The following is a 17515-nucleotide window of genomic DNA, read 5'->3' as shown; positions in this document are numbered from 1 at the left end:
CCATAGGTGCAGGGAGTGCAGCTGCTATGGGGCCCAGAGCTAAGAGGGGTCACCTTCCCTTTCACAGTTGCATGTGTTATATACAAGGGCGTAGCTACCATAGATGCAGGGAGTGCAGCTACTATGGGGCCCAGAGCTGAGAGGGGCCCACCTTCCCTGTCACAGTTACATGTGTTATATACAGGGCATAGCTACCATAGGTGCAGAGTGCAGCTGCTATGGGGCCCAGAGCTAAGAGGGGTCACCTTCCCTTTCACAGTTACATGTGTTATATACAAGGGCGTAGCTACCATAGATGCAGGGAGTGCAGCTACTATGGGGCCCAGAGCTGAGAGGGGCCCACCTTCCCTGTCACAGTTACATGTGTTATATACAGGGCATAGCTACCATAGGTGCAGAGTGCAGCTGCTATGGGGCCCAGATCTGAGAGGGGTCACCTTCCCTTTCACAGTTACATGTGTTATATACAAGGGCGTCATTACCATAGGTGCAGGGAGTGCAGCAGCTATGGGGCCCAGAGCTGAGAGGTGTCACCTTCCCTGTCACAGTTACATGTGTTATATACAGGGTGTAGCTACCATAGGTGCAGGCAGTACAGCTGCTATGGGTCCAGAGCTGAGAGGGGCCACCTTCCCTGTCACAGTTACATGTGTTATATACAGGGCATAGCTACCATAGGTGCAGGGACTGCAGCTGCTATGGGGCCCAGAGCTGAGAGGGGCCACCTTCCCTAGGTGCAGGGACTGCAGCTGCTATGGGGCCAGAGCTGAGAGGGGGCACCTTCCCTGTCACAGTTACATGTGTTATATGCAGGGCATAGCTACCATAGGTGCAGAGTTCAGCTGCTACGGGGCCCAGAGCTAAGAGGGGGTCACCTTCCCTTTCACAGTTACATGTGTTATATACAAGGGCGGAGCTACCATAGATGCAGAGTGAAGCTGCTATGGGGCCCAGAGCTGAGAGGGGTCACCTTCCCTTTCACAGTTACATGTTTTATATACAAGGGCATAGTTACCATAGGTGCAGGGAGTGCAGCAGCTATGGGGCCCAGAACTGAGAGGTGTCACCTTCCCTGTCACAGTTACATGTGTTATATACAGGGTGTAGCTACCATAGGTGCAGGCAGTACAGCTGCTATGGGGTCCAGAGCTGAGAGGGGCCACCTTCCCTGTCACAGTTACATGTGTTATATACAGGGCGTAGCTACCATAGGTGCAGAGTGCAGCTGCTATGGGGCCCAGAGCTGAGAGGGGCCACCATCCCTGTCACAGTTACATGTGTTATATACAAGTGCGTATCTTCCACAGGTGCAGGGAGTGCAGCTGCTATAGGGCCCAGAGCAGAGACGGGCCACCTTCCCTGTCACAGTTACATGTGTTATATACAGGGCATAGCTACCATAGATGCAGGGAGTGCAGCTGCTATGGGGCCCAGAGCTGAGAGGGGTCACCTTCCCTGTCACAGTTACATGTGTTATATACAAGGTTGTAGCTACCATAGGTGCAGGGAGTGCAGCTGCTATGGGGCTTAGAGCTGAGAGGGGCCACCTTCCCTGTCACAGTTATATGAGTTATAATCAAGGGTGTTGCTACCATAGGTGCAGGGAGTGCAGCTGCTATGGGGCCCAGAGCTGAGAGAGGCCACCTTCTCTGTCCCAGTTACATATGTTATATACAGGGTGTAGCTACCATAGGTGCAGGGAGTGCAGCTGCTATGGGGCCCAGAGCTGAGAGAGGCCACCTTCTCTGTCCCAGTTACATATGTTATATACAGGGTGTAGCTACCATAGGTGCAGGGAGTGCAGCTTCTATGGGACCAGAGCTGAGAGCGGCCACCTTCCCTGTCACAGTTACATGTGTTATATACAGGGTGTAGCTACCATAGGTGCAGGGAGTGCAGCTGCTATGGGGCCCTGAGCTGAGAGGGGTCACCTTCCCTGTCACATTACATGTGTTATATACCGGGGCATTGCTACCATAGGTGCAGGGAGTGCAGCTGCTATGGGGCCCAGAGTTGATAGTGCCCACCTTCCCTGTCACAGTTACATGCGTTATATACAAGTCGGTAGCTACCATAAGTGCAGAGTGCAGCTGCTATGGGGGCTAGAGCTGAGAGGGGCCACCTTTCCTGTCACACTTACATGTGTTATATACAAGGGCGTATCTACAATAGGTGCAGGGAATGCAGCTTCTATGGGGCCTAGAGCTGAGAGGGGCTACCTTCCCTGTCAAAGTTACATGTGTTATATACAAGGGTGTAACTACCATAGGTGCAGGGAGTGCAGCAGCTATGGGGCCCAGAGCTGAGAGTGGCCACCTTCCCTGTCACAGTTACATGTGTTATAAATAAGTGCGTAGCTTCCATAGGTGCAGGGAGTGCAGCTGCTATGGGGCCCAGAGCTGAGAGGGGCCGCCTTCCCTGTAACAGTTACATGTGTTATATACAAGGGTGTAGCTACCATAGGTGCAGGGAGAGCAGCTGCTATGGGGCCCAGAGCAGAGAGGGGCCACCTTCCCTATCACAGTTACATGTGTTATATACAAGGGTGTAGCTACCATAGGTGCAGGGAGAGCAGCTGCTATGGGGCCCAGAGCTGAGAGGGACCACCTTCTCTGTCACAGTTATATGAGTTATATACAAGGGTGTAGCTACCATAGGTGTAGGGAGTGCAGCTGCTCTGGGCCCAGAGCAGCGAGGGCCCACCTTCTCTGTCACAGTTACATTTGTTATATACAATGGTGTAGCTACAATAGGTGCAGGGAGTGCAGCTGCTATGGGGCACAGAGCTGAGAGAGGCCATCTTCCCTGTCAAAGTTACATGTTATATACAAGGGTGTTGCTACCATAGGTGAAGCGAGTGCAGCAGCTCTGGGGCCCAGAGCTGAGAGGGGTCACCTTCGCTTTCACAGTTACATGTGTTATATACAAGTGCGTAGCTACCATAAGTGCAGAGTGCAGCTGCTATGGGGGCCAGAGCTGAGAGGGGCCACCTTCCCTGTCACAGTTACATGTGTTATATACAAGTGCGTAGCTTCCATAGGTGCAGGGAGTGCAGCAGCTCTGGGGCCCAGAGCTGAGAGTGGTCCCCTTCCCCGTCACAGTTACATGTGTTATATACAAGTGCGTAGTTTCCATAGGTGCAGGGAGTGCAGCTGCTATGGGGCCCAGAGCTGAGAGGGGCCACCTTCCCTGTCACAGTTATATGAGTTATATACAAGGGTGTAGCTACCATAGGTGCAGGGAGTGCAGCTTCTATGGGGCCTAGAGCTGAGAGGGGCTACCTTTTCTGTCAAAGTTACATGTGTTCTATACAAGGGTGTAGCTACCATAGGTGCAGGGAGTGCAGCAGCTCTGGGGCCCAGAGCTGAGAGCGGTCCCCTTCCCCGTCACAGTTACATGTGTTATATACAAGTGCGTAGTTTCCATAGGTGCAGGGAGTGCAGCTGCTATGGGGCCCAGAGCTGAGAGGGGCCACCTTCCCTGTCACAGTTATATGAGTTATATACAAGGGTGTAGCTACCATAGGTGCAGGGAGTGCAGCTGCTATGGGCCCAGAGCAGCGAGGGCCCACCTTCTCTGTCACAGTTACATGTGTTATATACAATGGTGTAGCTACAATAGGTGCAGGAGTGCAGCTGCTAGGGGGCACCGAGCTGAGATAGGCCATCTTCCCTGTCACAGTTACATGTGTTATATACAAGGGTGTAGCTACCATTGGTGAAGGGAGTGCAGCAGCTCTGGGGCCCAGAGCTGAGAGGGGTCACCTTCCCTTTCACAGTTACATGTGTTATATACAAGGGCGTAGTTACAGGGAGTGCAGCTGCTATGGGGCCCAGAGCTGAAAGGGGCCACCTTCCCTGTCACAGTTACATGTGTTATATACAAGTGCGTAGCTTCCATAGGTGCAGGGAGTGCAGCTGCTATGGGGCCCAGAGCTGAGAGGGGCCACCTTCCCTGTCACAGTTACATGTGTTATATACAAGTGCGTAGCTTCCATAGGTGCAGGGAGTGTAGCTGCTATGGGGCCCAGAGCTGAGAGGGGCCACCTTCCCTGTAACAGTTACATGTGTTATATACAAGGGTGTAGCTACCATAGGTGCAGGGAGAGCAGAGCTACCATAGGTGCAGGGAGAGCAGCTGCTATGGGGCCCAGAGCAGAGAGGGGCCACCTTCCCTGTTACAGTTATATGAGTTATATACAAGGGTGTAGCTACCATAGGTGCAGGGAGTGCAACTGCTATGGGCCCAGAGCAGCGAGGGCCCACCTTCTCTGTCACAGTTACATGAGTTATATACAAGGGTGTTGCTACCATAGGTGCAGGGAGTGCAGCTGCTATTGGGCCCAGAGCGGAAAAGGGCCGCCTTCCCTGTAAAAGTTACATGTGTTATATACATTTTTCACCAATGGGTGGACCATAGGGGCCCTTACACACAGGAGCGGTTTTTGGTGCAGGCAAGCAGTGCCTTTGCCCGGGGGCGCTGCGGCCTGGGGGCGCGGCCCCCTGCCCGCACCCCGCTCCACGGCTGCAGCAGACGCCGTGGGCTGTGTGGGCGTCTGCTGCAGCCGGCTCCAGGGACAGACACTAGAGGTCAGTATTGACCTCTAGTGTCTGTGCGGCGTTGCTATGGGAGAGACATCATGACGTCTCTCCCATAGAGAGGAGCCAGCGGCCAGACGGAGCAGCAGCGATCGGGAAGCAGGAGCGCGGCAGTGGTAAGTATTGTTTTTTATTTATTTGTGTGTGTGTGTGTGCACAACTACTGGGGGCAAAGAAACAGGGCACAACTACTGGGGGTAAAGAAAGAGGGGGCATAACTGCTGGGGGCAAAGAAAGGGGGCACAACTACTGGGGGCAAAGAAAGGGGGCACAACTACTGGGGGCAAAGAAACGGGGCACAACTACTGGGGGCAAAGAAAGAGGGGGCACAACTACTGGGGGCAAAGAAACGGGGCACAACTACTGGGGGCAAAGAAAGAGGGGGCACAACTACTGGGGGCAAAGAAACGGGGCACAACTACTGGGGGAAAAGAAAGAGGGGGGCACAACTACTGGGGGCAAAGAAACGGGTCACAACTACTGGGTGCAAAGCAACAGGGGGCACAACTACTGGGGGCAAAGCAACAGGGGGCATAACTACTGAGGGCAAAGCAACAGGGGGCACAACTACTGGGGGCAAAGCAACAGGGGGCGCAACTACTAAGGGCAAATCAACTGGGGGGCACAACTACTTGGGGCAAATCTGGGGGCACAGCTCCTGGGAGCATAACTGTGGCCACGCCCCTCCCTATATGAGGTCACGCCCCTAATTTTTTTTGCACGCACATACTGTTTTGCCGCGGGGGCGCCAGTGGAAACTTTCGCACTGGGCGCTGCAAGGTGTAGAACCGGCCCTGCTTACACACTTTTGCCTTGGTGCCTACAGTATAACTAGGTCCCTTGACCTGCTCATTGTAATGTGGTATAAAATGAACTGGAGGGAACTATAATGTTAAATAATATGAACTGGGGCACTGTAATGTGGTACAATATAAAGCGGAGGCACTATAATAATTGCATAATGTGTACTGGCAGCCCAACAATGGGACATAATGTGAATTAGGGCACTACTATAGCACTGTTATGGGACTTAAAATTACTGCTGTGGAGAGGTGTCTCTCTAGAAGTATTGGGGCACAGGCCCACAAAGCTCTGGCTACGCCCCTGGTGTTACATTTTCTAAAGCAAATATTCAAAAAAGCTCATCATCTGCAAGATATAAATGGGTCATTGATTTCAGAAGTATAGGGGGTCTATCTAGTAAAAATAGTGACATTTTGAAGATAATTATCTATATTTCTGCCCTATATTGCAATTTAACAGAATCCATATTTATATAGAAGGACCTGCCGGAAAATTGTGCTTGAAAAAAGGCATGTCCCGGCCTAAAAAAAAAGGCATGCGGAGTGCTTTTTTTGGCCATCTTTCTCTAAAGCAGAACAAGAGCCGCAGGAGTGATGCATGCTAGGAGAAAGCAGTACGAGCGCAGACTTTTCCTTGCTGTGCTGCGGTGCGAGGAGACATAACGCAATACCAGACCTTCTGTTTTTAACAAAAGATGAGGAAAAAAACCTAAAAATAAAAAGGTTCCTCCAGTCAAAATGCCCCAGAAAACTGGGGTTTTTTGCTTTTATAAATAGACCCCGTAATAACTCAACTACTATACCTAAAAAAAATCCTAGAATACTACAACATTTCCCGTGTAAAGGATATTAGCCATCACTGATACTGTGGGTGTTCTTCCCTTAATCTTTCAAATGAGCCCTGAAATCTCTGACGCAGCTACATAGTATAAAATATGCATCTCTCATACTATGAAGCATTGGTCTTGTTTTATCCTCCCTGAAGCTGAATACAGCAGCAGACTCTGTGTCCCGGACCGGTTCTCTTGGCTGCGGATACGTACTGTAGCATGGAGTGCCACTTTGGCAGGACTGTGACTGCAGAACAGATATCAGCGAATCAGCATTCATTAGGTATTGTGATTGCTGTACTGGTCACTGCATACACTCTGTGTCCTGCAGTCAGCTGTTATTACTGTTTGCACTTGATTGATGAGATCAGCCTTAGCTACAATACTTCTCAAACACAGGCCAAATTAATGGGGATTTAGTATTCTCCGAGTTGCTTTTTGGTAACTGAAAGAAATTCACTACATTATGCTCCACTGTGTGTAATGTTGCTTTAAGGGCCCCTTCTGTAGAGTGACATAACATATACATCCTGTGGGAATGCACTAGATCACAGGTTCTCAAACTCGGTCCTCAGGACCCCACACGGTTCATGTTTTCTAGGTCACCTGTAGATTTTTGAAATGTGACAGTTGGTGATACGCAGTGCAGCTGCTGGGTGACATGGAAAACGTGAACCATGTGGGGTCTTGAGGACCGAGTTTGAGAACCACTGCACTAGATCAAAATAGATCTCACACAGTCCAAGGGCCTGATTCGGAGAAGTATGCAAAGCCGATGTTCCACGGAACTGATTGATTATAGGCAGACTGTGCATGTGCTGCGTTCGCATTGCGCATGCACCAAGGTGTTGCCGTGAACCCGCAAGCAATGAGGATTCCTTTGCAAAGTGATTGGCAGGAAATGACCGTTTGTGGGTGATAACATGGTGTTAGTGGGTAGTGGTTGTTATAGCGCAGGGTGTCATGGCCTCTTTTGGTGCATGTATCGGATGTCAACTGCGAGCTCTAATGTACAAATACATGGCGCCTGCGTGATTATTGCCAGGTGCAGTCTGCGTAGCCATAGGTCTACCCTTCAGCCCTGTGTTCCTTGTTCATGCAAATAGGCTGCGTATGTGTACGCAATTGCGAATGAGTTGCAGTAGCTCCGGCGGGCGCCTCTTTTCATTGCTGGGTGGCAGCTTCACTTGCTGATATCTTCTGTTGCATTACGTAGAAAATCACAGTTGCAGCTGCATTAGTGCACCTGTCTGAATCAGGCCCCAAATGCAGTATGCCTGCTTGAGCCAATGTTACATGAAATTCAAATGACCTTGTTTCCACCACTACTGAGTATGCGCCTAATCATGGCTGCAATTGCTCCCAGCTCAATGGGTGGTAGTTTATATTTAAGTAAAATGATAATGACTTAGTTGGTGCTAGCATTTTTTTTTTTTTTTGCAGAGTAAAACTCATTCTCTGATCCTAATGAGAATGTATCTATGTTACTTAAAAATTGAAGCTCGCACCATGGAGAGCTGATGGGGACACCATGGAGAGCTGATGGGGACACCCATTTTTTTATAGATGTTGCTGGAGCCAGCTGCAATATAGAACATTACCAGGGAAACTGATTTTTATGTATCAGCAGTGTAAAAAAAAAAAAAGATAAAACAGATATCACAAATTGGGGTCTTTTAAGTCCTACATATCGTACCCGACACTGTCATATCATTGCTGTCTGCAAGTCTCCGGGTCCACCACAGCAATCACCTTGTGTCCTGACATATTTGTGAACAAACCACCTGACTACATGGGCCTGGCAATTTTGGATTCTCCATGTGATTCGCTAAACCAATCTCTGTACCTACAGCAGCGGTCACATGACTTCAGCACCCTATGAACATCCACTGTTGCCTATTTAAACCTGCTCTGGCCTGCTGCATATTGCCAGAGCAATGCCTCCCTTCTGGGACAGTTCCTGATTCCCAAGCCCCAGTACTCTTATACTTGTACCTGTTACAGATATCAGCTGACAGTATTCTGCAAGCCGTTTCCTGTTTGTTCACTGACCAGCGCTGCTGTTTCCATTCAGCTTTCAAGCCTTTGCTGCACCAGCTCACCATTGCCAGTCCAAGTGCCTGCTCTTTATCATCTGCTTTCTGTCTACATTACATCACCTATACAGCTTAGGTCAATCGTCTGGGTTCCTACTACCTAGAGCTGCAACCACTATTTACCATCTATAACTGTTTACCATCTATTGTTTTTATCTGCTGCATGTCATCTACTGTGGATATCCTCAACTGTATTTACTACTGCTTGTGCTTACAGAGACTTCCGTTCTGTACCTCTGGCTACTCCACAGGCAGAACTGTCTTTTCATATGGGCTCAATGGGCAGTTGCCCAAGGGTCCCATGAGTATAAGTATATTCTACAGTGATAGGTGAGGGTCCCCTTTTTCCAGGGGTACCAGATTTTTGAAAATCGGCCCTTGGGAACCAGAGATATCAGACTTCAAAGCAGCGGTCCCCATCTGAGCCTGTTAATTGCTCTTCCCAGTCAGATATCTTGGGTTCTGTCTGATTTAAGACATTTTCTGAGACTATACTTGAAAATGCTGGGACTCGCCCCTTTCGGTAGACACTGGCAGCTGTTGGAAGGATGATATCTCTGGTCCTGGAATCAGACCCCTGACCCACAGGACAGCCCTTAGTAGGAAACATAGAATAGGGGAGCCAAACGTAACACCAGCCTGTTGAGAGGGCCATCTTAACAGCAGTGTAGGCCCCTGGGCAAAGCAATGCACTGGGGCCCCTACCATCCTGCAGCGGTAGAGGTGGGGGTGCTGTCAGCGGCAGCTTTGATGTCCCGTGGGCGGTAGGGGGTGTTCTATCTTCCACTCAGCATGAAGGACCTGGAGCAGTAATTTCTGCTAATTACTCCTTTACTGCACAGATGGTGGGAGATGGGGCAGGAAGGAGAACAGTAAACTGTAGAAGGGGGCATTTGGATGAATGAAGGACCCCCGCTACATGGCTACCAGGGTATTAGGGGGTGTTTAATACGCAGGGAAGGGGTGGATAGTGGACTGGGCTTAATATTCAGCATTTTCCGATGGGAGGGCAGCATGCTTGACTGCAGATATCTCCAGTTTCTGGAAATCGATTCGCTTAGCTTTCAGTGGGATAAAAAAAAAAATAGAGTCCCACCTTTCAGGAGGTACTGGGGACTTGGGGATCAGAGTTCAGGAGCCAGAGCAATCTACCAACGAAAATATAAACTGCATACTAGGCTTGGGGCCATTGGGCAACTGCCTATTGAGCCCATACAAAAAGACGGCTCTGCGAGGAACATCACTGGTTACAACCACAGCAATTGGTCATCCCTCAAACATGCTGCCTCCGCAGCCATTTTAAACTGACAAGACAAAGTGGTCTGCTCCACGGCCCTTGCATCTTGCTATCAGGTTTACTGGAACAGCACTCAGCTGACCTGAGTGTTCAAAGGACTCTCCAAACATGTACTGTACAGTGTGCAGAGCTGTCTGCAACAGGGCAGCGCTCCATTATCTCCTGCTGGCAGCCCCCACTTGTAAGGGGGTGTGGCCGGCACAGGGGGGCAGTAGCAGTGTACGTGTGCTATATTACTATTTCTGCAGCGGGGTACACTATGTAGAGTTGGATCTTGATCCTAGGTACCAACAGGCTAACGCTTTGACTGTTCCCAGGATGCACTCCACCGCCTCCTCTATATCCCCGCCTCCAGGCACTGGAGGCACAAAAACGAAAAAGGTTTTTGATCCTGCACCGACTTAGGTTGGAAATAAGTATCAATATATAAACCACATAGTGGACAGTGATGCTAAATAGTAGCAATGATGTCAGTCCGTGTGGCGGTGCGCCCAGAGTCAAAGAGAAGAATGTACATATGCAGAAGAAAAAGTATGACTCTTGTTTGGGCGCACTCTTGTTTTAACTATCTATCAATAGATAAGTAAATTCATATAGGAGTAATAACAGTGTGGTAATTGTTTCTACTCTTTAAAGCGCATGAGGGTTGGACACGACTGGTTGGAGATAGAATGGGTGTTGAATGATCAACAGGAGACAACGGTCTCATAAATGGATGTTCAGATCTTAATATTCCTGGATAATTGCATGTCGGAAGTTGGCTATAGACTGAGCCACTTCCCTCTGCCCAAGATCTGTACAAACTGGGTTTGTATTAATGCAGCCCTGATTGAGGTACGATCGTGAAGTGGGAAACCCATAAGCTAGGTCCCACTTCTGAACAATAGCCTGGGTGAAGAATGGGAAAGAAGAAGAGAGAGGTATTGTGGTGTAAGTGGTGATACTGCTGTTGGTATCTTATCTACAGGAAGGAGAGTTTCCTACTTCACTGGGTATTCCCTAGTGGTCGCCCATCTAGGTACTGACTCAGCGCACCTGCGTTTAGCTTCCAAGATCGGACGAGATTGGGCGTGAACGCAGGGGTATGGTCGTAGGAAAGTTCAGACCTGCAGTGCCAATGAGAGTGCACCGAAATTCATTCATAAGCACCGTTATCATAACGCAGTAATTGCCCCAAACCCTAAATTGGTGCCTCCAGCCCTAGTATATAATTCCCACAACTTCTCTCCAATACCCAACCAATAACAGGTATAGGTGCGATATTATCCTATATGTACCCTGCCCTTGGTAATCTCAAACTGTGTGCAGCATACTCTCGTGTCATTTTATTTCACGTCATTATATTTTGCCTCAGGTATAGCTCTGTATTCTTATTACTAGAGATATGTCCTGATATCTGACACTGTTGACCGTTATACATCTCAAATGTACCATTAACGAGATACACACGCTTCTCTTGCATCCTTGTAAGCACTTGACCTCTCTGATATTCGGAGTGGAATCAATTAGAAAGACATGTTGTGATTCTACAACCACTCTGTTATAGGTTATCTCCAATATGCATCGGATGCTCTTGTGAAGTGTTCAGTGACATCTCTTCCCTCAGCCTCAGGTTCAACCCTGTGCCAACCACTGAGTCCTGTCCTCATTGGGACATTTTGCTCATATCACCTTTGTAAATTCAATATTCTGGGGCTTGGCATTAACTGACTCATTGGACCAGGTTCCAGCAGTAGTCACACACCTTAGGCAACCCCCCAGGGACCCTTCTCCTCCTTTGCCTCCTTTTTCTCCTTTATCTCTCCCACTGTTCTTCCTTCCGTGAACTCTCATCCACGATTCAGAGGAGCGTGTCCCCACAGGAGACACGCTTCTTCGGTCTAACGTGGACAGCAGATTCACACATTTTCCTCAACTTTTTCTGGTATCTCCTCTTTTTCAATCCTTCTGTCTGATATCTCTGGTTCCCAGCAAGCATTTCTCACAATCATCCTTCATAGGCGGATTTTATCCTCCCATTTCGGTGCACTCTCATTGGCACTGCAGGTCTGAACTTTCCTACGACCATACCCCTGCGTTCACGCCCAATCTCGTCCGATCTTGGAAGCTAAACGCAGGTGGGCTGAGTCAGTACCTAGATGGGCGACCACTAGGGAATACCCAGTGAAGTAGGAAACTCTCCTTCCTGTAGATAAGATACCAACAGCAGTATCACCACTTACACCACAATACCTCTCTCTTCTTCTTTCCCATTCTTCACCTAGGCTATTGTTCAGAAGTGGGACCTAGCTTATGGGTTTCCCACTTCACGATCGTACCTCAATCAGGGCTGCATTAATACAAACCCAGTTTGTACAGATCTTGGGCAGAGGGAAGTGGCTCAGTCTATAGCCAACTTCCGACATGCAATTATCCAGGAATATTAAGATCTGAACATCCATTTATGAGACCGTTGTCTCCTGTTGATCATTCAACACCCATTCTATCTCCAACCAGTCGTGTCCAACCCTCATGCGCTTTAAAGAGTAGAAACAATTACCACACTGTTATTACTCCTATATGAATTTACTTATCTATTGATAGATAGTTAAAACAAGAGTGCGCCCAAACAAGAGTCATACTTTTTCTTCTGCATATGTCCAGGCACTGGAGCTCAGTTTGTAAGTTGGTGCCTGCAGAGCAGGTCACTAACAGGTGGGGCTGCACTAGGCAGCCCTGAATGAGCTTTTTAAGAAGACTTCAAGGGCCGCAGCACTATTTATGACATTCTTCATCACCTCCCAAGCTGCGCTGCATACTCCCGTGGCCAGGTTTCCAAGTACTTGCAGCGAAGGCGCACCGGTCATCAGGCACACCACCGCTGACGCTCTCCAGGATCGCGTGGCTGTACATCAGGGAGGAGGTAAGAGGGTCTCCCAGGTGGGACCCACCGGTGAATCGCAGTCCGGTCGTGGTCCCAGAAGATGGACCGCGCCGCTGGCATGGACACTGTACTGCACAGGGACCCCACTATATCCACCAGGGCAGGGAGTACAGGTCGGATTTACTAAAATCCATTTTACGTAGGCTTCACGGTACCCGGTGGTGAGGCCCAGCATAGGGGATAAGGCGCTGACCTGTAGTCCCTCCCCCAGCTCCGGGCGCCATCTACTGCTGGTGTTCCCACCCTGGAGCTGCATTTCACTCTCCCTCACTCCCTGACAGATTTTGGCACCATCTTCACTAGTAATTGGGCTGAACTCCGGGACTGCAGAGCTCTGTCTCCTCTGTAAAGCTGCCTGTCTCATCAGCGCTGTGCTTTTACAGGCACATAAGTATTCTACATTTCATTTTAGACAGTGTTAGTTAAGAACAAATGTGCTGCTATCTGAATATTTAGTACAAGTATTCTGCGATATACATCCAGTATCTACTGTGCATTGTTATATCTATACTCATACATATTTATATGTAGTTTTACTAGTCCAGTGCAGTTTTATTGTTTATCTGCAATAACTTCTGCCTTGTACCTGTGACTGAGTGTGCCTGTAGCTGCTGTGTGGATTTCATTTTCATGCATCACACTATTTACTACAGATAGATCCACGGTTATCTTGGCTTCTTTGGTGCGCCTAGTCACACCATGGTTTATTTACATAAACCCTTCATCTATTGTTCTCAGCTGCAATACAATACAAAGAACAATACAGCAGGGGATTAAGTCATTACAGCAGGGGATTAAGTCCGACTGCCCAGTCTCAGTTAATCCTATTAAAGGCCTAGATAAACATGGACCCATCGGACCCATCTGTATCGCTGTATTCTGTACCCTGAGGGGCTAGGTGTGTCAGGGTCTCATATATATATAGTGATACACAGTATATACTGGGTTGTTGTTTTTTTACTGTGTATTTCAGTCACCTCATACCACTTAAATCCTCTGTTTGTGTCCTGTATTTTCTGTCACATAACACAGGGGGTTATTTGCAGGTATTGTGTTTGTTTGGCTGTATTGTGCTGTTACGCTTTAAGGCTACATTCACTATAATGACTGCCACACAGGGCGGGAAATCCGCGGATGCTTCTGCTTCATGCAGTGGTGGCACCACGAATTCACCTGAGGGGGAAGTTTTAGCTGCTGGTTCAGGCGTGGGGTGCAATACACCTCCCAGTCAACCCGCAGCATCTGTGGCCAATCAGGACCCACCTTGGGCAGCATTCTCAAGAATCCTGAATACGCTTGTGACACGTCTTACGCCCCTGTGGGACCTTCTGTGCCATTACAGCCATATATTGTCCCTGTAGTTAATCCGCCCTGGGCAGACACACTGTCTACCTAGTTACAACAATTAAATCAATCTTTGGTTAGACAAAAGTCTACCCCAAGCCCCTCTGGGGCCATGGGGTCATCTAAATGGGCTATTTCTTCCTCACAATCCACTAATATTTTGGATAATTCTTCCGATGAGGATGGGGTATATACTGATCCATCAGACACTGATACGGTTGCTTCTAATGAGGAATCTACAACCCAGGTTGATGTTCCTGACCTAGTGGAGGCTATTAAGCTTATTCTCCAAATAGATGATGAGGTCGAGCACACTAGTGCCTCTAAGAAACCTGATTAAGTTCAAACGTCAGAAGGTTGCTAAAGTAGTCTTACCACATTCTGACCATTTAACTGACATTCGCCAGGATTCCTGGTCGTCTCCAGGAAAGAAATTTTCCCTATCTAAAAAGATACTAGCTCGTTATCCTATCGCTGCAGAGTTGAGTAACAAGTGGGAAACTCCACCGCCGGTGGACTCTCACGTCGCCCGTCTTGTGGTGTCATCTACTTTGCCTGTCACCACTGTTACCTCATGGAAGGAACTGACGGATAATCATGTGGAGGGTTGCCTGAAGTCTATTTACTCTCTTGCTGGTGCTGTACATAGACCCACTATGACAGTCTCCTTGACTGCGAAAGGACTTGAAGCATGGGTTCAGGCAATTGAGGATAAGCTGCTTCAGGATTTTTCTGACACTGCCAGACAATATCTAGCTTATATCACCACAGCCTCCCACTATTTCCAGGAGTTGGCCTCTGAGGCAGGTGTAATGGCGGCCAAGGCGTCTACTACGTCTGTCCTGGCTCGACAAATTCTGTGGTTGAGGTCCTGGAAGGTGGACCTGGACTCCAAAAAGACCTTGGAGGTGCTTCCTTTTAAGGGAGACATCCTATTTGGGGAGGATCTGAACAAGATTGTGACTGACTTGGCGTCCAAGACTGCGTTTCTCCCAAGTACTAATCCTTCTGCTCCGAAGAGTGCCACATTTCATTCCTTTCGACCTCCAGGGAAAGCAAAAGGAAAGGCGTACCCGAGACAGGCTTGTGCTTCCAAAACCACTAAGCCCAAAACTAAACAATCTTGGGCCGCTCGTTAGCCTGCTTCCAAACAAGACAAGCCTGCTGCATGACGGGGAGGCCTCCCTCTGGGAGGCCGACTTCTGCAGTTCACCCAGGCCTGGTTAAAGACCACTTCAGACGCCTGGGTGCGGGAAGTTGTCTCTCACGGGTATGCAATCTCTTTCAAGAGACGTCCCCCTCGACAGTTCTGCACAACAGTTATCCCTTCGGATCCATTAAAAGCGCAAGCTCTACACTTCGTTGTACAATCCCTCTTGGACACAGGAGTGGTAGTGCCGGTACCTCTGTCTCAGAGAGGCAGGGGATACTATTCGACCCTGTTTCTAGTTCCGAAGCCAAATGGGTCTTTTTGGCCTATACTCAACCTCAAATTATTAAAAAAATTTGTGAGAGTTTCCAAATTCCGTATGGAAACTCTGCGCTCTATTGTACTGGCCATGGAACCCAAAGACTATATGGTATCCCTGGACATACAGGATGCTTACCTGCACATACCTATTGCCATGTCACATCAGCAATATCTGCAGTTTGCTATTGGCAACCTTCATTAACAATTCCAGGTCCTGCCATCTGGATTGGCCACGGCCCCTCGGATCTTCACCAAGTTCATGGCCGTTATGACGGCCCTTCTCCGCCGTCAGGGAATCAGGATCCTGCCGTATCTGGACGACTTGCTAATCCTGGCGAACTCCCAAGAGGTTCTCCTCAGTCATCTGGAACTGACAGTCCAATTTCTACAAGCCCATGGGTGGCTTATCAACTGAAAAAAGTCCTCGTTGGTCCCTGCTTGGAGCATGTTGCACCTGGGGGCACTGCTGGACACACACAGCCAGTGATTGTTTCTGTCTCCAGAGAAAGTCCTGAAACTTCAGGACAGGATCAGACACTTCCTCTCTCGCCCAAGAGTGTCGATATACTCGGCGATGCAAGTACTAGGCCTCATGGTGTCGGCTTTCGACATGGTAGAGTACGCTCAATTTCATTCCCGCCCTCTGCAGAGGTTAATCCTTTCCAAGTGAAACAGCCTGCCTCATTGGATCAGATCTCAAATGATCTCCTTGACTCCGAAGGTTCGTCTGTCACTGAGCTGGTAGCTATAGGACCAACAGTTGAGCAGGGGCCGTCCCTTCTGGATCTCCAACTGGGTCCTCCTGACAACGTATGCCAGTGTGCGGAGTTGGGGCGCGGTGCTGGAGCAACACTCTCTCCAGATTCGGTGGACCAGGGAGGAATCTCTCATCTCGATAAACATTCTGGAATTGCAGGCAGTGTTCAATGCATTGACACTGGCCCTGCCTCTAGCACAGAACAGGCCTGTTCAAGTACAATTAGACAACGCCACCACAGTGGCGTACATAAATCATCAAGGCGGCACTTGAAGCCACATGACAATGATGGAAGTATCAAAAATCCTCCATTGGGCGGAACGCCATCTGCAAGCAATAACGGCAGTGTTTATTCCTGGAGTCCTCAACTGGGAAGCGGATTTCCTCAGTCTTCAGGATGTTCACGCCGGAGAGTGGAGTCTTCATCCGGAAGTCTTTCAACTCCTAGTGGACAAGTGGGGCCTACCAGATGTAGACCTAATGGCGTCTCGACACAATCACAAGGTTCCGGTCTTCGGATCAAGGACAAGGGATCCTCAAGCAGCATTCGTGGATGCACTTGCAATTCCATGGAACTTTCGGCTGCTATACGTGTTCCCTCCAGTGTCACTCCTGCCCAGGGTACTATGGAAGTTAAAGCAAGAAAGAGGAATACTACTTCTAGCCGCTCCAGCGTGGCCCAGACGGCATTTGTTCTCAGACCTGCAGGGTCTATCGATAGAGCGTCCTCTTCTACTTCCTCAGCGCCCAGACCTCCTCGTTCAGGGCCCTTGTGTCTATCCGGAACTGGCCAGACTGGCTTTGATGGCGTGGCTCTTGAAGCGTCACTCCTGAGGGTCAAGGGATTCTCCGAGGCGGTTATTCAAACTATGTTGAAGGACAGCAAACCAGCTTCTGCACGGATTTATTACAGGGTCTGGAACTCTTACTTCACATGGTGTGCTGCTAAGAATTATGATGCCTATTCGTTCAGAACTTCCAGGCTTTTGGCTTTTCTGCAACAAAGCCTAGATTTAGACCTTCGTCTGGCGTCCCACAAGGTTCATATATCTGCTCTGTCGGTGTGGTTTCAGAGAAAAATTGCGTCTATTCCTGACGTTCATACTTTCACTCAGGGTGTTTTACAGATTCAGCCTCCCTATGTCCCTCCTGTGGCTCCATGGGATATGTTGTCTTAAATGCCCTGCAAGAGTCTCCATTTGAACCTCTTGAGTCTGTAGACCTTAAATGCCTTACACTTAAGGTCGTGTTTCTGCTGGCTATTGCCTCTGCTAGGAGGGTGTCGGACTTAGGCGCTTTGTCCTCTCGTCCACCCTTTTTGATTTTTCACCGTGACCGGGTAGTTCTTCGAACTTGCCCCAGTTATCTCCCTAAAGTGGTATCTTCATTCCATCTT

The 17515-nt window shown here is 49.0% G+C and overlaps 1 protein-coding gene and 2 pseudogenes across 3 annotated transcripts in view; 2 read left to right on the top strand and 1 right to left on the bottom strand.

Annotated features, from left to right (window-relative positions):
* Positions 1–17515, top strand: part of MAPK4 (mitogen-activated protein kinase 4) — a 219579-nt gene that overhangs the window by 177522 nt on the left and 24542 nt on the right. The gene's annotated exons all lie outside the window — the stretch shown is intronic.
* LOC134946653 (5S ribosomal RNA) lies at positions 10602–10720 on the bottom strand (annotated as a pseudogene).
* Positions 11681–11799, top strand: LOC134936629 (5S ribosomal RNA; annotated as a pseudogene).

Source organism: Pseudophryne corroboree, chromosome 1 (assembly GCF_028390025.1).
Source record: "Pseudophryne corroboree isolate aPseCor3 chromosome 1, aPseCor3.hap2, whole genome shotgun sequence".
Taxonomy (NCBI): Eukaryota; Metazoa; Chordata; class Amphibia; order Anura; family Myobatrachidae; genus Pseudophryne; species Pseudophryne corroboree.
This window is presented reverse-complemented; position numbering and strand designations above follow the sequence as displayed.